This window comes from Cynocephalus volans, chromosome 7 (genome assembly GCF_027409185.1).
Source record: "Cynocephalus volans isolate mCynVol1 chromosome 7, mCynVol1.pri, whole genome shotgun sequence".
Taxonomy (NCBI): domain Eukaryota; kingdom Metazoa; phylum Chordata; class Mammalia; order Dermoptera; family Cynocephalidae; genus Cynocephalus; species Cynocephalus volans.
This window is the reverse complement of record NC_084466.1, coordinates 121,294,303-121,316,520: the sequence shown is the minus strand read 5'-3', so window position 1 is coordinate 121,316,520 and position 22,218 is coordinate 121,294,303. Positions and strand designations below refer to the sequence as shown.

General features: G+C 36.9%; 1 pseudogene; it reads left to right on the top strand.

The window, feature by feature from the left end:
• LOC134381756 (uncharacterized) overlaps window positions 1-19,604 on the top strand; it is a 67,095-nt pseudogene extending 47,491 nt beyond the window's left edge.
• The last annotated feature ends 2,614 nt before the right edge of the window (window positions 19,605-22,218 follow it).

Genomic DNA, 22,218 nt, shown 5'->3' with positions numbered 1-22,218 from the left:
ATTCCATTGTATATATATGCCATATTTCCTTTATCTATTCATCTGTTGTTGGGCACATAAGTTAATTACATGTCCTGGCTTTGTAAACAGTGCTGCAATAAAAATGGAAATGCAGATATCTATCTCTTCAACAACTGGTTTTTATTTTAAGTATATGCACGTTTGTTTGTTCAAATAATAAATACATAAAATGAATAACATGAATAACAAAATACTCTGCAGAAAGTGGGGCTTCAATTTTTCACAAAAACAGGAGATGTAAAACATTAAAATTAATATATTTCATTTTATAATCTCTACAATTGTTTAAAATAGTTCTCTAAAGTCTTCCAAAAGCATGAAAATATCAAATTAATTTCAACAGAGGAAGATGAATAAACTTTTCAAAGGCAAATTAATTTCAAAGCATATCAACAAGTCCACTCAATAAAAAAATGTCAAGAACAGAAATTAAATATCTAAGTTTAGCAAGATAAATCACATAAAAAGTCAATAAAACAGAACATAAACACTAGGCCACTTCGAAAGTTTCATGGAAAAATAGAATTGAATGATAATGGAAATCTTCCAATAACCTTTTTATATCTTTGTTTTGTTTTGTTTAAATTTTTCCTTCTTTTTCTTTTAAAGACTTAGGTTGTAGAAAATATATTCTCTGACCACAATAACAGAAGGAAATGCAGAAAACTCACAAATGTGTGAAAATTTTATACAACACTCTCCTATATAAACAATAGGTAAAAAGAAAAATCACAGGGAAGTTAGAGAGTACTTTGAGAAAAGGTCAAAGCACAACATATCAAAATTTATAGGATGCAGGGCTCATGCAGTGCTTAGAGGAAAATTTATACTTGTAAACATTTATATTAAAAATAAGAAAAATCTCAAATTAGTAACATAAACTTCCACCATAAGAAAATAGAATCAGCAGAGCAAACTAAATCAAAAGCAAATATAAGTAGGAAATAACAAGGATTACAACAGAAATATATGAAATAGGGAATTAAAAAACAATAGAGAAAATCAACAAAACCAAAAATTGATTATTTTAAAAGATCAACAAAATTTGCAAACCTTTGTCTAGACTGACCAAGAAAAAAGAGAGACGATCGAAATTATTAAAATCAGAAATAAAGTAAGGGCATTATTACACCGTCACTATGGCTTTATGTGGTGGTAAGGTTTAGTTTCTTTCTTTCTCATTTGCATTTTTGTTCTACCAGTAGGTTTTGTTCTTCCTTGTGTATTTGTGGTAGTGATTATTGTTTTTCAGATCGCAGATGCAGGACTTCCATGAGGATTTCTTGTAGGGCTGGTCATGTGATGGTGAACTCCTGCAGTTTTTTCTTGTCTGGGAAATATACTATTTCTCCCTCATTTCTGAAGGATAGCCTTGTTGGGTATAGTATTCTAGGGTAGCAGTTATTTTTCCTTTTACTATCTGGAATATCATTTCATTTTCTTCTGGCCTGTAGAGTTTCTGTTGAGAAGTCTGTTTTTAGTTTCATAGGAACTCCCTTGAAATTGGCTTGACACTTTTCTCTTGCTTCTTTGAAGATTCTTTGTCTTAGGGATTTGCCAGTGTGACTACAATGTGTCTCGGAGAGGATCTTTTTGGATTGAATCTGTTTGGGGATCTTTGTGCCTCCTAGATCTGAAGGTTTGTGTCTTTCCCTGCACCTGGGAAGTTTTCTGTTTTTATTTTTTTTGAATAGGTTTTCCACGCCTTTTCCTTTCTCCTCCCCTTCTGGAACACTCATGATTGAAAATTGTGTGCTTAGGGCTGTCTGCAAGCTCTATTAGATTTTTTACATTTTTTAAAATTAATTTTTTCTTTTGTGTGTCCACCTTGATTATTTCAAAAAGTCTACTTTTAAGATTAGAAATTCTTTCATCTCCTTGTTCTAGCCTGCTTAAGCTATCAATAATGTTTTATATTTCATTGAGTGAATCTTTCAGTTCCATGAGTTCTGCTACATTCTTTTTTTTAGGTATTAATCTCTCTGCAAATTTCCTCCTTCATATCTTGGATTTTTTTCATTCTTGTTTCATTATGTTGTCTAACTGAGTCTTCTCATATCTCAGAGAGTTTCCTTTAAGATTGTTGCTTGTAATTCCTTCTCAGTCATTTCAAGGATTTCTTGTTCTCAGGGGTCTGGTATTGGATAATTACTATATTCTTTTCATGGAGTCATATTTTCTTGGGATTTCATATTTCTAGTATCTCTACATTGATGTCTGGTCTTCTGGTAGAGCAGTTGCTTCTTCTATTAGTGGTGGGCTTTGGGAAGAGAGAGAGGTCCTCTTCTTTTTCCACTCTCTGCTAGGGACTCTCCTTGTATCCACGCAGTTGAACGTCTAGCAGGCCACCTAAATGGTGGCTATGGCTGCTGCTGTGGCCTTGAGCTGCTTTTTTGGCAGCCATGGCTATGGCAGTGTGGCCACACACATGGAAGTGGTGTTTTCGACATGCTCTCTTGCCTGCTTCTGGGCAGAGGGACTGTAGCCCTCAGCTCCTTACCTAGAACCCAAAGCATGCTCTCTTGCCTTCTTCCGGGCATAGGAGGCTTGGCCCTCAGCTCCATGATTTGGATCCTGGACATGCTCTCTTTCTTGCTTCTGGGCAGAGGGGGCTGTGGCTGAGGCTCCTTGCCTAGAACCCTGGGTGTGCTCTCTTGCCTATTTCCAGGTGATGGAGTCTGTGACCCATCACTTCCTGCCTAGAACCTTTGGAATGCTCTCTTGCCTGCTCCCAGGCAGACAGGGCTGCAGCCCACAGCTCCTTCAACAACTGGACAATTGATTTTATTTCCTATGAATATATACCTAGTAGTGAGTTTGCTGGATCATATTGTAGTTCCACTTTTAATTTTTTGAGGAACTTTTATATTGTTTTCCATAATGGCTATAATACTTTAAATGCCCATCAATGATGTGCAAGTGTTACCTTTTCTCCACATACTTGCCAGCATTTGTTATTGTCTGTCTTTTTGATAACAGCCATTCTAACTGGAGTGAGGTGGTATTTCATTGTTATTTTGATTTGCATTTCCCTGATGATTAATGATGTTGAGCATTTTTTTATATACCTATTGGCCCTCTGTATGTCTTCTTTTGAGAAATGTCTATTCAGCTCTCTTGCCCATTTTCCAATTAGATTATTATTATTATTATTTTATTTATTTATTTTTTTGCTGTTAAGCTGTTTAAGTTCCCTATATATTCTGGATATTAACCCCTTGCCAAATGTATCATTTGTAAGTATTTTCTCCCATTACATAGATGTCTGTTCCCTCTGTTAATAATTTTCTTTGCCGTGCAGAAGCTTTTTAGTTTGATATAATCCCATTTGTCTATTTTTATCTGTCCTTTTCAGGTCTTATTTAAAAAATCATTGTCCAGTTCCATGTTGTACAGCATTTCTCCCAAGTCTTCTTCTAGTAGTTTTGTAGTTTTCATTTTCTGTTGAACAATTTAACCGATTTTGAGTTGATTTTAGTATATGGTGAGAAGTCGAGGTCTAGCTAGTACCATTCTTCTGCATATCCAATTTCCCAAAACCTTTTGTTGAAAAGATTGTCTTTTCCTCATTGAATGGTCTTGATACGTTTGTTGAAAATCATTCGGCCGTATATGTGAGGTTTACTTCTGGACTATCTATTCTGTTCCATTGATCTGCATTCTGTTCCATTGTCTTTATGCCAATACTACAATGTTTTGATTACTGTAGATTTGTACTAAGTTTTGAAGCTAGCAAGTGTGATTCCTCCAGCTTTGTTCTTTTTGCTCAGGATTGCTTTGGCTATCCAGGGTCTTTTATCGTTCCATATAAATTTTAGGAGTGTTCTTTCTATTTCTGTGAAAAACAGCATTTGTTTTTTTGATAGGAACTGGATTAAATCGGGGTAGTATGGTCATTTTGGCATTAACTCTTCAACCAATGAACATAAGATATTTTTTCATTTACGTGTATCCTCTTCAATTAATTTTATCAGTCTTTTATACTTTTTCTTGTAGAGATCTTTCATCACATTGATTAAATTAATTCTTAGGTACTTTTTTTGGCAGCTATTGTGAAGGGAATTTTCTTTATTTTTTTCAGATAATTCACTATAATCCTATTAAAAATGCTACTAATTTTTGTATGTTGATTTATTTTTGCATTTCAATTACTTAATTTCAGTGAATTCAACTGAAATCTGAACTAGCAATGATGCATCATTGTCTATTACATAAGTATGGTACTGATGTTTCCGTATCATTTTTCTGATTATGCTTTTCAATGAGTCTTCTAATACACATTTAACATCAGAATTTCAGCAAGGTAGATAAAAAACGCACTTGTAACTGCTTGATTTCAGTGAATTAAACTAAATTTTGAACTGGGAAGGATTATCATTGTCCTTTACATAAGTTTTATACCAATGTTTTTGGACCATTTATTTTATAATGGTTTTCAATGGGCTTTTATATATGCAATTGCAAGTACATATCACCGAGGTAGATAATAGATGCACTTTTACCTACTTCATTTAAGTGAATTAGACTAAATTCTGAAGTAGGAATGATGTATGATTGTCTTAACAAAACTTTTAATCTGATGCTTCTCAACCATTTGTTTAATTTTGGTTTTCAATTAGTTTTCATATTCATGCATTAAATCAGGTTTTAAGGAATGTCGATGAGAGATGCATGTTTAATTGCTTCATTTCAGTGGATTAAACTAAATGTTGAACTAGGAATGATGCATAATTGTCTTTTACATAAGTTTTATAGTGATGTTTTTGGACCATTTATTCTATACTGTTTTTCTTTCTTTTTAAAATTAATTAAGTTAATTAAATTGAATTTTTAATTGAAGTATAATTGATTATATACTTTTTGGGGTACAATGTTGACTGTCATTACTTGTGTAAAATATGTGATGATCAAATCATTATTATTAGCATATTCATTATTACAGATTGTAATTATCCACTGTGCCCCTTACCCAATTTGTTGAGGGTTTTTTAATCATGAAGAAATGTTGAATTTTGTCAACTGGTTTGTATGCATCGATTGAAATGATAAGAAAAAGATTTTTGTGTTTCTTTCTGTTAATGTGGTGAATCAAATTTATTGATTTGGACCTAATTAACTATCCTTGTATTTCCAGGATAAATCTCACTTAATCATAGTAAATGATCTTTTTAATGTACTATTAAATTCAGTTTCCTAGTATCTTATTCAGAATTTTTGCATCTATGTTCATCAGGGATATTGTCCTGTAGTTTTCTTTTACTATTATGTCCTTGTCCAGTTTTGGAATTAGGGAAATACTTGCCTTGTAAAATGAGTTTAGTAATATTGACTCCTCTTCAATTTTCTGGAACAGTTTGAGTAGAATTTGTATTACTTCTTTTTTATATCTTTGGGTGAATTAAGGAACAAAGCCATGAGGCCTTGGGCTCTTATTGGATGGCAGACTTTTTACTACTGATTTAATTTTTTCACTTGTTTTTGGTCTATTCAGAGTTTCTATTTCCTCATAATTTAATCTTGGTAGTTTGTAAATGTCCAGGAATTTATTCACTTCTGTGTTGTCAAATTTGTTGATATATAGTTGTTCATATTAGTCTCATATGATCCTTTAAATTTCTATGGTATCAGTGTAATATCTCCTTTTAAATTTCTGCTTTTATTTATTTGAATTGTCTCTCTTTTTTCTTGGTTAGTCTAGCAAAAGATTGTCAATTTTGTTCATTTTTTTTCAAAAAACCAACTCTGCTTTGTTGATCTTGAATTGTTTTTGTAGTTTTTGTTCTAATTATTTCTGCTCTTAGCTTTAATATATCCTGCCTTCTACCAATTTTAAGTTTAATTTGATCTCGATTTTATAGTTTTTTGAAGTACATCATTAGGTTGTATATTAGAAATGTTTCTTCTTTTTTAGCTTTCACATATGAGTGAGAACATATGGTATTTTTCTCTTTGCCTGGCTTATTTCACTCAACATAATTTTCTCCAAGCTCATTTATGCTGAAAACTTTCCTCTTAGAACTGCTTTTGTTGTATCCCATACCTTTGATATATCACGTTTCTATTCTCATTTAACTAAAGGAACTAAAACCTTTTTCTTTTAATATTTTCACTGATGCACTGGTTATTTAAAAGCATGTTGTTTAATTTTCATGCACTGGTAAAATTTCTGAAACTTTTCATGCTGTTGATTTCCAGTTTATAACATACTAGATAAAATACTTGGTCAGAAAAAATACTTGGTATGATCTTTGTCATCGTAAATTTGTTAAGACTTGTTTTTCTGCCTAACATATGATAAATCCTGAAGAATGTTTCATTTACAGTTGAGAAGAATGTTCATTTTGAAGCTGTTGGATGGAGTGTTCTGTAAATGTTAAGCTCATTTGGTCTATGGTGCAGTTTAAATACAATTTTTTGTTGTTGTTAATTTTCTGTCTAGACGATCTGTCCATTGTTGAAAGTGGGTTGTTGAAGTGCCCTACTATTATTGTATTGCAGTGCGTCTTTCCCCTTAGATCTAATAATATATGCTTTATATAGCTGGGTGCTTCAGTGTTGGATACTTATATATTTCCAATTGTTTTTATCTATTTTAGTTACTTTTTTCATTGCACATGTTTATGTGGTACAGTTTGGTAGTTCAATATATGCATATATTGTACAATGAGAATGGTTAGCTTATCTGTTGCTTAAACATTTATCATTTCTTTGTGGTTATAGCATTCAATATCCTCTTTTCTGGCTGCCTTTAAATATACAATACAACGTTATTAACTATTGTCACCCTAGAGCACCAGAACTTATTCTTCTTAGCTAATTGTAACTTTGTATCTTTGTATCAGTCTACCAACATTTCCCCAGCTGCATCTCCCTACTCCATTACCCTGCCTCTGGTAACTATTATTCTACTATTTTTCTCTTTTCCCTTCTTATTTTTTCTTTATTAACCCATGATAACTGTATATACTTATGGAGTACAATATGCTATTTGCTTACACTGATACTATGTGCAATGGTCATATCAGGGTGCTTTGTATATCCATCATCTCAAATATTTGTCACTTCTTTGTGTTAGGAACAGTCAGCATCAGTTTGACTAGCTATCCAAAGATACACTGTACTTTTTTGTTAACTGCAATCTCTCCATATTAATGTAGAACCCTAGATCCCATTCCTCCTATCTCTTTGCAATTTTGTATACACTGACCACCCTCTCCCCATTCCCCCTTTTCCTCCAACCAGTCTCTAGTAACCACTATTCTACACTCTACATATAGATCTCCAGTTTTCCTCCACCATTTATTGAAAAGACTGTTCTTTCCCCAATGTACATTCTTGGCTCCTTTGCCAAAAATTAATTGGCTTTAGGTGCATGGATTTATTTCTGAAATCTCTATTCTGTTCCACTTGCTTATGTGTCTGTTTTTGTGCCTGTACCATGCTGTTTTGATTACTTTTTTGCTTACACATATGACTGAGAAAGTGTAGTATTTTCCTCTCTTTGCCTGAGTTATTTTAATTAACATATTTTTTCCCAAGCTGCTAGTTTCATAATTTCATTCCTTTTTATGGCTAAGTAGTTTTCCACTGTGTATTTATACTACATTTTCTTTATCCAGTAATCCATTGAAGGACATTTATTTTGGTTCCAACTCTGGACTATTGTGAATAGAGCCATGATAAATATGGGATAGCTGGTATCCCTTTGACTTGTTGACTTCCATTCATTTGGATATATACCCAGTAGTGGGATTGTTGGATCATAAGGTAGCTCTATCTGTAGTTGTTTGAGAAATCTCCATACTGTTTTCAATAATGGCTGTATTAATTTACATTCCCACCAACAATGTATAAGTTCCCCTTTATCCACATCCTTGCCAGCATTTGTTATTTTCTGTCTTTTTCATAATAGTTGTTCTAATTGGGTTGAGATGTTATCTCTTTGTGGTTGTGATTTGCATTTCTCTGGTGATTAATGATGTTGAGCATTTTTTCATATACCTGTTGATCACTGTATGTGTTCTTTTGAAAAATGTCTATTTTGCTCCTTTGCCCATTTCTAATTGGACTAATACTATTACTATTTTTTTAGATTGAGTTGAGTTCTTTGTATGTTCTGGATAGTAATCCCTTGTCAGTGGCATAGTTTGCAAATATTTTCTCTCATTCTGCAGGTTGTCTTTTTGCTCTGTTGATTGTTTCCTTTGCTGTGCAGCAGCTTTGTACTTTGATATAATCCAATTTATTTATTTTTGCTTTTGTTCCCTGTGCTTCTGAAGTATTGTTCACAAAGTTTTTGCCAAGACCTATGTCCTTAAGTATTTCCCACATGTTTTCATCTAGAAGTTTCATAGTTTTGGGGTCTTACATTTAAGGCTTTAATCCATTTTGAGTTGATTTTGGTATATGGTGAGGGATGGGGGTCTACTTTCATTCTTTTGTTTATGTAACTCCAATTTTCCCAGTACTGTTTATTGTAGAGACTGTTCTTTCCCCAATGTACATTCTTGGCTCCTTTGTCAAAAATCATGTAGGTGTGGGGGTTTATTTCTGAAATCTCTAGTCTGTTGCATTTGTCTATGTGTCTGTTTTAGTGCCAATGCCCTGCTGTTTTGATTACTGTCACTTTGTAGTATATTTTGAAGTCAGGGAGTGTGATACTCCCACTTTGTTCTTTTTGCCCAGGATTGCTTTGTGTATTTGGGGTCTCTTGTTGTTCCATATAAATTTTTGAATTTTTTTTTCTGTTTTTGTGTAGTATGTCATTGGTAGTTAGATGGGGATTGCATTGAATCTGTAGACCACTTAGGATAGCACAGTCATTTTGATGATTTTGATTCTTCCAATACATGAGTATGGGATGTGTTTCCATTTTTTTGTGTGATCTATAATATCTTTTGTTAGTGTTTTATAGTTTTTAGTGCAGATATCTTTCACCTCCTTGGTTAAATTTTTTCCAGGTATTGTTTTGTTGTTGTTGCTATTGTAAATGGGATAGTTTTCTTGATTCCTTTTTCTCTCAGTTCATTGTTGGTATATAGAAATGCTTGATTGTTTTTTTGCTAGTTGGTGGTTGGTGTGTAGATTTGTGTGCATCGACTTTGTATCCTGCAACTTTACTGAATTTATTTAACATATCTAGAAGATTTTTGGTAGAATCTTTAGGTTTCACTTTCTTTTTTTTTTTTTTTTGTCTTTTTCATGACCGGCACTCAGCCAGTGAGTGCACCGGCCATTCCTATATAGGATCCGAACCCGCGGCGGGAGCATCGCCGCGCTCCCAGCGCTGCACTCTCCCGAGTGCACCACGGGCTCGGCCCAGGTTTCACTTTCTATAAAATCATGTCATCTGCAAACAGGGACAACTTGATCCCCCCTTTCCAATTTGGATGCCCTTTATGTCTTTCTATGTCTAATAACTCTGTCTATAGACTTCCAGTACTATATTGAATAGAAGTGGTGAGAGTAGACATTTTTCAGCTTTTCCCTGTTCATCCTTTCCATTTATTTTTTCCCCTCCATTCTCTTGAGGTGATATGTTTATTGCTTTGCATATATTGAACCATCCTCACATCCTTGGGGTAAATTCCACTTGATCATAGTGTATAATATTTTTGATGTGATGTTGGATTTGGTTTGCTAGTATTTTACTGAAGATTTTTGTATCTGTGTTCATTAGGGATATTGGCCTGTTCTTTTTTTGTTGTGTCTTTGCCTGGTTTGGTATCAGGCTAATGTTGACCTCTTCTAGGTTTTCATATTTATTGGTGTATATTTGTTCATGATAGTCTCTGATGATCCTTTGTATTTTGGTGCCATCTGTTGCATTGACTGCATTTGCATTTCTGATTTTATTTATTTGGGTGCTTTCTCTTTTTTGTTGGTTAGTCTGGCTAATGATTTGTCAATTTTGTTTATCTTTTCAAAGAACCAACTTCTCATTTGATTGATTTTTGTATTGTATTTTTAGTTTTAATTTCATTTATTTCTTCTACAATTTTTATTAATTCTCTTCTACTTATTTTGTGATTGGTTTGTTCTTGCTTTCCTAATTCTTTGAGGTGTGTTGCTAGGTTGTTTTTTTGAAATCTTTTTTTTTTTTTTTTGGTGTAAGAGTTTATTGCTACAAAGTTTCCTAATAATACTGCTGTGGTTATATCCCATTGGTTTTGGTATGTTCTGTTTTTGTCTTCATTAGTTTGAAGAAATTTTTAAATTTTCTTCTTAATCTCTTCTTTGACCCATTAGTCATTCAAGAACATGCTGTTTAGTTTCCATGTATTTGTGTAGTTTTGCAAGTTCCTCTTGTTATTGATATCTAGTTTTATTCCAATATAGTCAAAAATATACTTGACATAATTTCAGTTCTTTGAACTTGATGAGACTTATTTTATGGCCTAACAGAGTCAGTCTCAGAGAATGTACCATGTGCTGATGATAAGAATGTGTATATTCAGCTTTTGGATGAAATGTTCTGTAAATGTCTGTTAGGTCTAGCTGGTCTATGGTGCCATTTAAATCCACTGTTTCCTTGTTGATTTTTTGTCTCGATGAATCTGTCCAATGCTGAGAGTGGAGTATTAAATTCCCCAACTATAATTGTGTTGTTACATGTGTCTTCATTTATATCTACTAATATTTGCTTTATATATCCAGGTGCTCTGGTGTTGGGTGTATATATATTCATAATTGTCTTTTCCTCTTGCTGTATTGATCACTTTCTCATTATTTAGTGCCATTCTTTGCCTCTTAGTGCAGATTTTGACTTAAAGTCTGTTTTATCTGATATGAGTGTAGCTACTGGTGCTTGCTTTAGTTTTCCATTAACATGACATGTCTTTTTCCAACTCTTCACTTTCACTACATGTGTCTTGCTAAGTAAGGTGTATTTCTTGTAGACAGCATATGGATGGGGCATTTTTTTCCCCATTTATTCAGCCAGTTTATGTCTTTTAATTTTCGCCTTTAATCTATTTACATTCAAGGTTATTATTGATATCTAAGGTCTTACTTCTGTCATTTTGTTGGTTGTTTGATAATTCTGTGCATCCTTTGTTTCTTTCTTCTCTTTCTGTTTACCCTTGCAGTTTGATGGTTTTCTGTATTGATCATGTTCTATTCCTTTTCCTTTCTAATGTATGTATCTACTTAGTAGTAAGTTCTACATTTACAGATAATTTTATGATGGTTGTAATTATTCTTTCTCTTCTGGATGTAGAAGTCTCCTGAGCATTTCCAGTAAGGCTGGTCTGGTGGTGATGAATTCCCTTAATTTTTGCTTGTCTGAGAAAGAATTTATTTCCCCTTCATTTCTGAAGGATAGCTTCACTGGGCATAATATTCTTGGCAGACAGCTTTTTTCTTTCAGTTCATTGAATATATCATCTCATTCTCTCCTGGCCTGTAAGATTTCTTCTGAGAAGTCTGCGGTTAGTCTAATGGGGATTCCTTTGTAAGTGACTTGACATTTTTCTCTTGCTGCTTTTAGAATTCCCCCTTTGTCTTTAACTTTGGACAACTTGACTACAATGTGTCTTGGGGGATGACCTATTTGGGTTGAGTATATTTGCTGACCTTTGAGCTTCCTGGATTTGGATATTTGCATCTTTCCAAGACAAGAGAAGTTTTTTAGCTATTATTTCTTTAAGTTGGTTTTCAATATCTTTTTGTCTCCTTCTTCTGGATTGCCTATAATTCTTACATTTGTTTACTTAGTCGTATCTCATAGGTCTTGTAAGCTTTGTTCATTCTTTTTTATCCTTTTTTCTTTTCTTTTTGTCTTCCTGTACTATATGAAAACTATCTTCAAGATCAGAAAGTTTGTCATCTTTTTTTTCTTGAAGTTTTTGAGATTGTCAGATGTATTTTTAAAAAATCTCATTCAATGAATTCTTCAATACTAAGATTTCTGCTTGGTTTTTTAAAAATGATATCTCTCTGTTGAATTTCTCATTCAGATTGTGAATTATTTTTCTCATTTTATCAAACTGTTTGCCTGTGTTCTCTTATATCTCAGTGAGCTTCCTTAAGATGACTAATTTGAGTTCCTTTTCTGACAAGCTGGCAAGTTTTGATTCTTTGGGATCAGTTACCAGAGCATTATTTTTTCTTTTTGGTGGTTTCATGTTACCTTGGTTTTTTTCATGTTTCTTGTTTCCCTGCATTGATATCTGTGCATCTGGTAAACAGTCATCTTTTTGAGTTTTGTAGAGTGGCTTTTCTTGGGAAAAGACTTTCACCTGCAACTATGTCCTAAGGTGTCAGTTTGGTGGAGTGTAATGGCTTTGTTCAGGATGGATGCAGTAGTGTAGATTCTCTGTAGTTTCTTCCGCTATAATCCATGTTCACTATGTCTGCATGTGATTCAGTGACCTATACTTTGGAGGTTTGTGGCAGTGGTGGCAGAGCTTTGCTGGGGGAGGGGATTGCTAAGTTGGTTCATAGGCTTGGAGTGTGCACATGAACCCTGTGTGTCAATTGTCTCAGGAGATAGCTACCTGGGAATGTGATGGCTGGATTGATTCTTGGGCTGGGGGTTCTGGTGTATGGCATATCATGGTCTCTTGGACTGGTTTGCCAGTGGCAGGGCCACTGCACTGCTTCTCTGACCATGGGTAGGCCTGCCAAGGGCACATCAGCCAAGATGGTTCTTTACTCAGATGCATGTGCATGTGATGGCTCAAAAACTTGGGGAGGGTCTTCCAGGCTTATGACAGCTGAGCTGCTTCTCTGAGCCAGGGGCATGGATGTGCTTTGGTTCAGCTAGCTGAGTGTGGGTCTGCTGGTGGCCTTTCTTCTGTGCCACTTCTTGAGACCTGATGTGAGATTGTGCTTCCTTCTGAAGTTCAGCTGGTGGACTGTCCAGGGAATTGCTGCTGAGGCACTTCACAGGAAGTAGACAAGGCTAGCAGGTGGGGCTGCAGTGAGGTGGCGCAAGCAGCCTCTTTCCAGTAAGTGGGTGGGGTCACCAGGCAGTCCTGTAGTGAAGTGACCTGTCCAGCTGCCTCTGAGTGGGGGGTTGTGCTGCTAGACAGGACTAGGGCTGGCTTCTCAGGCTACAGAACTTGAGTCACAGTGACTGTGAGCCCAGGCTTCAAGCTACCAGGATCAGGGTGTTATAACCTCTCCTGTGAGTGTGCTAGGTGAAGGGAAGAGCCTTAAGGATGGGAAAGCTGTCAAGCCAGGGGTGGGCACATATGGGTGCAATGTGGTCAAACGGCTCTGTGAATACCTGTCACTGGATGTGGAGCCACTGCTGTGTTGGCTGTTGGGCAAAGCATGGGCAAGTGTGGGTGTGGCAGTGCCAGGTGGCTCTGCAGTGGGCTGTTTGAAGAGGCTGGGCTGCCACTGAACTGGCTGTTGAACTGGATATGGGCTCACACATGTGCAGCAGGGCCAGGCAGCTCTGCAGTGATCTGTCTGTGATCACTGCCAGATTGGCTGTCAATCAAGGAGTGGGTGTGCATAGGTGTGATGGGGTTGGGTGGCTCTGTGGTGGCCTGTCCAGATAAGTAGGATTGCTTCTGGGCCAGCTATTGAAGTGGGCAGGGGCACATGTGGGCTTGGCATTCCAGTGGCTTTGCAGATTGGGAGCACATGGTTGTGGCAGACTGGCCAACTGTTTAGTACCTTCCCTATTCTTGAATTTGGGGGCCATTATTAAGTAAAATAAGATTACTTGAACACAAGCAGTGCAATACCATGACATCTCACAACCAAGACAACTACTAAGTAACTACTGTGGATTGAATGTCCTCCCCAAACTCATTGAAGCTTAAATTGTATTCCCCAAAGTTCCAGGTATTGGAAACTTGGCTCCCACTGTCAAAGTGTTGAGAGAGTGGGAAATCTTATTGTGATGATTGAAAAGTGGGGTCTAGGGGAGGTAATCAGATTATAGAACCATGTCGTAGTGAATGGATTAATAATGGTGGTCAGGGGCATGGTTTTGAGGACTTTTAAAGGAGAGCACGTGACAGTCTGTCTCTCTCTGCTTTGCCATTTGCATAATGTGTTCCTCTGAGTTGCTGTAGTCACCACCAGGACAAGACCTTCCCAGATGTGTTCCCTAGACTTTGGACATACCAGCCTCTGAAACTGTAAGCAATAAAGTTCATTTTCTTTATAAATTACCCAGTTCCGGGTATTTTCTTATAAGCAACAGAAATGGACTAATACACTGACTAAGGGTTGGGTATTACATACAACATAGATACACGGGACAAAGGGATGTTTCATGTCCCAGGCAGGATGAAGCAGGACAGTGCAAGATTTTATCATGCTATTTGGAATGATGCACAATTTAAAACTTATGAATTGTTTATTTCTGGGATTTTCCACTTAATATTTTTGGACCCTGGTGACTTTGGATAACTGAAACTGTGGAAAGTGAAATCACAAATAAGGGGGAACCACTGTATTTTCAATAGTACAGAAAGATAGTCTATATTGTGAACAGTACTCAAAATATATGCATCGGACACTCCTAATAAACATTTATAAGAGGCAAAGAACCTGGTTACTCTGTATATGGTACTTTTGAAGATTTGAGTTTCCCACAAGGAATACAATGGCATTGGTTGGTTGTGCCTAATGCCATTGGACAAAGTGATGAAAAACAAGTATGAGCTCAGGGATCTAAATAGCTGCCTTCAGCTTTGATAAATAGCCGAAGAGCTTCTATGTGTGCCCTGTAGGAGAATTTTCTCTCCTGTAGCTACTGGGCTGAAATTGAGGAAAATCAAACACAAGCACTTATGTGACTGGATGAATTATAACCAAAATTGAACTCTCAGCCTCGGAGGGTATCTACTGCTAACGTGAGGGCATTGACTGGGAAATAATGGGATCTTGTAACTTGCGATAGGAATGTGTGAAAAGACTTTGATGAAGTTTGGGACAGTGAGTCCTAAATTCTGAAGAGTTTTTTTTGCCAGTGGAAGTGTCCTCCCCATCCCCAACAGCAGTAACATCTCCACCCACAGTAGTATCATTAATGCCCTGTCTAAGGGCATTAACCCTGCATGGCCTGAGAAAGTAGTGATGTCCTTCCCTGAGGCAGTTGCCAAGCAAGACAAGGCTGACTCTCCTCAGGACCCACACTCACCGTCCCTTCTAGTGCCTGTATCTGTAACTGGCCCAGAGTTTCAGTAGGCCCCTGAAAGTAGGGTACAAAGTGTGACTCATGAGAAGATGCATTACACTCTAAGAAAATCTACTTGAGTTTTCTAATTCATACAAGCAGAAATCTAGGGGGCATATGTGTGGGAATATATATTAAGGGTGTGTATAATGGTGGAAGAAACATAGAATTGGATCAGGTTGAATTTATTGATATGGGCCCACTAAGCAGAGACTCTGCATTTATTGTTGCAGTTTGGAAAGTTAGAAAGGGCTCTGACAGTTTGTTTGGTTGGCTAGAACATGGATCAAAGTTGGCCTACCATGAGTGAGTTGGAGACACCCAATCTCCTGTAGCTTAACATAGAGGGAAAGATTCAAATGCTTAGTAAGATTGCAGTACTAGAATGGACTTGTCCCTTAAACCTACTCAACCATACTGGAAGGGTCCATAAGATATACCTTTCACCAATATTTTGAGAAATAGATTTGTGAGGGGAGCCTCAGCATCCTTGAAAAGCTCTGTGATTGCTCTTCTCTGTAGACCAAAGAACCACAGTCACTCAAATGGAAAACTTAAATGCAATAGGAAACATTGGATCCTGGGGTGGCGGGGGCCAGGTGGCAGCACTCAATTGCAAAGGCAAGGTGGGCATAGTTTCCATAATGGAGAGCAGAGGCAAGGAAACAGTCAGAATAGTCTGACTTGTGTAGACCTATGGCATTGTCAAGTTAATCATAGGGTTCTTAGAAGTGAAATAGATAGGAAGCCTAATGAATTCTTACTTAATCCATATAAGAAGAAAGTTGTCAGGTCAAGTGAATAAAAGTCTAACTTGAATCATAAAAACAGAGACCTATAACCCCTCAATCAATCCCCAAACTTGAGCCAGTTTACATAGTCAGAACTTTTTGAATAAAGTGGAGGCTAGATCCCTTTGAGGAAGAACCCTGGTATACTACCAAAATTTATTTTAATCTTTCTTCCATCATTTCCCATTGTGACCTACAAACTGTTACCAGGGTAACTGTTTACTGTTGGAAAGAAAATAATCAGAACTTTTGGGGACTATTGGACACTGGCTCTGAGCTGTCATTCATTGCAGAAGATGGGTAGAAATGAGGGGAAAATAGTATATTTTCCAAACAAACAAAAACTGTAGGAGTTTACCACCACACGATCAGCCCTACAAGAAATCCTCAAAGAAGTCCTGCATCTGGAATCCAAAAAACAATAATCACTACCATAAATACACAAGAAAGAACAAGGCCACTGGTAGAACAAAAAATATGTACAGGAAAGCGAAAGAAACTAAATTTTACCACCACAAGAAGCCATAGTGACAATGTAATAATGCCCCTACTTTATTTCTGATTTTAGTAATTTCAGTCTTCTACCTTTATTCTTCGTCAGTCTAGACAAAGGTTTGCAAATTTTGTTGATCTTTTTAAAGAATCAACTTTCGGTTTTGTTGATTTTTCTCTATTGTTTTTTAATTCCCTATTTCATATGTTTCTGTTGTAACCTTTCTTATTTCTTACTTATATTTGCTTTTGGTTTAGTTTGCTCTACTTTTTGCCTTAAGGTAGAAGTTTACATTATTGATTTGAGATTTTTCTTATCTTTAATTTAGGTGTTTACAATGTAAATTTTCCTCTAAGCACTGCATTAGCCCTGCATCCTACAAAGTTTGATATGTTGCACTTTGATCTTTATCTCAAAGTACCTGCTAATTTCCCTGTGATTTTTCTTTTTATCCAATGTTTATTTAGGAGAGTGTTGTTTAATCCCCACACATTTGTGAGTTTTCTACATTTCCTTCTATTATTGTGATCAGAAAACATATTTTCGATGATCTTAGTCTTTAAAAAAAAAGAAAAAATTTTTTAAAATTATGGAAATATTTCCATTATTTTCAATTCTATTTCTCCATGAAATTTTTGAAGTGACCTTGTGTTTATATTGTTTTATTGATCTTTTATGCAATTTACGGTGCTAAACTTAGATATTTAATTTCTGTTATTGATTATTTTTAAGTGAACTTTTTGACATGATTAGAAATTAATTTGCCATTGAAAAGTTTATTTGTCTTCCTCTGTTGAAATTAATTTGATATTTCTATGCTTTTGGAAGACTTTAGAGAGCTATTTCAAATAATTGTAGGGATTTTAAAATGAAATGCATAAATTTTAGTGTTTTACATCTCCAGGTTTTGTAAAAGTTTGAAGCCTTACTTTCTACAGAGTATTTTGTTATTTATCTGTTATTTAGTTTATGTATTAATTATTTGAAGAAATAAATGTGCATATCCTTAAAAAATATATATCACACTGGTCCATTACATTGATGACATGCTGATTGGACCTAGGGAGCAAGTAGTAACTACTCTAGACTTACTGGTACAATATTTGCATCTCAGATGGTGGTGGGAAATAAATTCGACTTAAATTCAGAGGTCTTCTACTTCAGTAAGAGTTACAGGGGTCTAGTGGTGTGTGGGGCATGTTGAGATATTTTCTCTAAGGTGAAGGATAAGTTGTTGCATCTGACCCCTTCTACAACCAAGAAAGAGGCACAACACATACTGGACCTATTTAGATTTTGGAGGCAACACACCCCTCATTTAGGCCTGTTACTCTGGCCCATCTACTGAGTGACCTGAAAAGCTACTAGTTTTCAGCAGGGTCCACAGCAGGAGAAGGTTCTGAAACAGGTTTAGGCTGCTGGGCAAGCTGTTATGCTACTTGGTATACATGATCCGACATATCCAGTGGTACTTGAGGTATCAGTGGTATGCAGGGATGCTATCTGGAGCCTTTGGCAGGCCCCCATATGTGAATCACAGTGCAGGACTGTAGTATTTTGGAGCAAGGCCCTGACTTCATCTACAGATAACTACTCTCCCTTTGAGAGACAGCTCTTGGTCTGCTAATGAGCCTTGGTTCAAACCAAATGCTTGACCATAGGCCACCAAGTTACTATATGACCTGAGCTGTCTGCAATGAATGAGGTCTTATCTGACCCACCAAGCCATAAAGTTGGGCATGTGCAGCAGTACTCCATCATCAAATGGAAGTGGTATATGTGTAATTAGGCCTGAGCAGGTCCCTAAAGTACAAGTAAGTTACATGAAGTGGCCCAAATGCTCATGATTTGTACTCCTGCTATATTTCCTTCTCTTTCCCAGACTGTACCTATAGCCTCATGGGGAGTACCCTATGATCAGTTGACAGAGGAGGAGAAGACTAATGCCTGGTTTACAGATGGTTCTGCATGATATGTAGTTCCCAACCCAAAATGGACAGCTATGGTACTATAGCCCCTTTCTGAGACATCCCTGAAGGACAGTGGTGAAAGGAAATCTTCTCAGTGGGCAGAACTTTGGGCAGTGCACTGGCTGTGCACTTTGCTTGGAAGGAGAAATGGCCAGATGGGTGATCATATACAGATTCATGGGCTGTAGCCAATGTTTTGGTCAGATGCTCAGGGATTTGGAAGAAACATGATTGGAAAATTGGCAACAAAGATATCTGTGGAAGAGATATGTAAATACACCACTCTGAATGGGCAAAGAATGTAAGAGGTTTTTTTTTTTGCATAGGAATATTCACCAAAGAGTGACCTCAGCAGGGGAAGACTTTAATAAAGTGGATAGAATGACTCATTCTGTCGATACCAGTCAGCCTCCTTCCCTAGCCACTGCTGTCATTGCCTAATGGGCTCGTGAACAAAGTGTCCAATGTGACGGGGATGGAGGTTATCATGCACTCAGGTACATTGACTTCCACTTACCAAGGCTGAACTGGCTATGGACCAGATTAAATCATTTGGCAGAGTGCCCAATATGCCAGCAGCAGAGGCCAAACCTCACTGCCAATATGGCACCATCCCCTTCAGTAATTAGCCTCGTGGCATGTTGTTAACATTGGGCCACTTCCATCATGGAAGGGGCAGCATTTTGTTCTCAGGAATAGACACTATGGATATGGATTTGCCTTCTCTGCATGCAATGCTTCTGCTGAAACTACCAATCATGGATATATGGAATGCTTTATACACTGTAATGGGACTCCACACAACATTGCTTCTGACCAAGGAACTCACTTCACAGCCAAAGAAGAGTGGCAATGTACTCGTGTTCATGGAACTCACTGGTTTTGCCATGTTCCCCAACATCCTGAAGCAGCTGGCTCAATAGAGTAATTGAATGGCCTTTTGAAGACACAAACATTTCAAGCTAGGTGACGATTCTTTTCAGGGCTGGGGCAAGTTTCTCCAGGAGGCTGTATATGCTCTGAATTCACATCCAATATATGGTACAATTTCTTCCATAGCCAGAATTCACAGGTCCAGGAATTGAGAGGTGAAAATAGGAGTGGCACCAGTTACTATTACTCCTAGTGACTTTCTGGCAAAGTTTTTGCTTCCTGTTCCCATGATTTTATGATCTGCTGGCATATAGGTCTTAGTTCCAGAGGGACCAATGCTCCATTAAGACAAACAATAATGATTCATTGAACTGGAAGTTAAGCCTGCCACCTAGCCACTATGAGATCCTCATGCCTCTGAATGAGGCAAAGAATGAAGTTACGGTATTGGCTGGGGTGATTGATCTGGTGGACCAAGGGAAAATTGAACTACTACTCCACAGTGGAGATATGGAAGAGTGTCTGCAATACAGAAGATCCTTTAAGGCATCTCTTAGTACTACCATGCTCTGTGATTAAGGTTCATAGGAAGCTACAACACCCCAATCCATGTGTGACTACAAATGGTCCAGACCCTTAAGGAATAAAGGTTCAGGTCACCCCACCAGGTAAAAAAACCATGATCAGCTAAGGTGCTTCTTGAAGGCAAAGGAAATACAGAATGAGTAGTAGAAGAAGGTTGTTATAAACACCAGCTACTACCAAGTGACCAATTACAAAAATGAGGATTGTAATTGCCATGAGTATTTCCTCCCTATTTTGTTAATAATTATTTGTGTGTATATATACACATATCAAGCAAATCTTTCTTTTCCTATTCCAATATTTTTATTATATAACATATGATGTATTGAGTTTATTTAAGTATTTAAGAATGTTTAATTTCACATCATAGTATTTAATGTATGAGATATTAGAAGAGTACACATCACTCAAGGACTTTACCTGCTCTTCTGGGGAAGACATTAGTGCATTTCTGTTTGTACACACTATAGTTGTATCATGTTAGGTAGAACAATGACCTGTTATTGTCTTTTTCTGGAGATTAAGTATGGTTTAAGGAGATGCATTATGGGTGACAAGTTAACAAGGGTTTGACTTACAATGGTTACTTTTAGCTGTCAACTTGACTGGATTAAAGGATACCCAGAGAGCTGGCAAAGCATTATTTCTGGGTATACCTGTGGGGGTGTTTCTGGAAAAAATTGGCATTTGAATCAGTTTACTTAGTAAGAAAGATCTGCCCTCACCTAATGTGGGCAGGCACCAGCCAATGAGCTGAGGGCCCAGATAGAAGAGAAAAACAGAGGAAAGGCAAATTTGCTCTCTTCTGCAACTAGGACATCATTCTTTTTCTGCCTTCGGACATCAGAACTCCATGTTCTCTGGCCTTTGGACTCTGTGACTTGCACCAGTACCCCTAGGTTCTTTGGCCTTATGTATCAGTCTAAGAGTTACACTGTTGGGTTCTCTGGTTCTGAGGCCTTTGGACTCAGACTGAGCCACACTACTGATTTTTCTGGTCCTCCAACTAGCAGACAGCCTGTTGTGAGACTTCCCAGCCTTCATAATTGCATGAGCCAATTCCCCTAATAAATCCCTTTTCATATATATATCCTATCGATTCTGTCTCTCTGGAGAACCCTGACCAATATATTAGCTAATATAAAACAAATTTTTGAAGCAAACTGAAAAGCTTCCCCCCCCCCAGCATTAATCATTGTTAGGTATTTTTTTGTGTGTGGCTTTTAAAGAAAAAGCTTTTAAACTTTATGAGTAAATCATAATGCCTTGCATTTATATAGCACTTGACATCTTTAGCCTTGTGATTGAAAATAGGCATTAGTATTACAATGCTGATGCTGACTTAAATTATATTCTGTAATTTACCTGAGTAATAGGTGGTATAAACTGGACTCAAACTCCCTAATCAGAAATCATTTCTTTCATTGAGACTTAATACCATAAATATCAATACCTGCAATTTTTTAAATAATCCCCAAAAGGTCTCTGGATGGATTACATTTATTCAATTGTGTATTCAATGAACACACACACACACACACACACACACACACACACACACACACACACACACACACATTACTATGTGCCATGCATTGTTATGAGTGTCAAGGATAAAATAGTGAGCAAAAACAGTTGTAGTTCCTGCTCTCATTAAGCTTATAACCCAGTGAGAGAAATAGCCATTAGTCAAAGAATCACATATATACATGTAAACTTAAAATTGAGAAGTAAATAATGATATAGGGAATTTACATTATTAGCAATGTTAGAAAAGGCTCCCCAAGGAAATGGTAACATGGTGAGATCAGAAGAAAGAGTTTCTGTTTTCCAGGCAAAGAGGAATTAAGAAAGAAAAGGAGCCTTTAAAACAGAGAAAAATAGCATGTGCCAAGGTCCCGTGTGAGGAGGAAGTCTTTCAGATTAAGAGACTAAAATCAGAACAGTGTTTCTGGAGCTCTGAGAGTGGAGGAGAGTGTATGAGGGGAGGCTGCAGAGGCAAGGGGGGACCAAATGATGCAGTACTTGAGATATACTTAAAGGTTTCATCTTCACTATAGAATAATAGAAAGCCACCTAAGAGTTTTAAGAGGTGTGTGTGTGTGTGTGTGTGTGTGTGTGTGTGTGTGTGTGTGTGTGTGTGCGTGTGTGTGCATGTGTGTTGATGGCATTGTGTTTACTTGGCAAACATCTCTCTGGCTGAGGTGGAAAGAATAGATTAGAAGAAGACCAGAGTGGGTACAGGCAAACTAATTAGGAGGCTGTTGAAGAAGTCCAAATGAGAGACAATAGTGGCTTTGACTAGGATGGTGACAGGAGAGACACAGAGAAGGCAGCAGATTT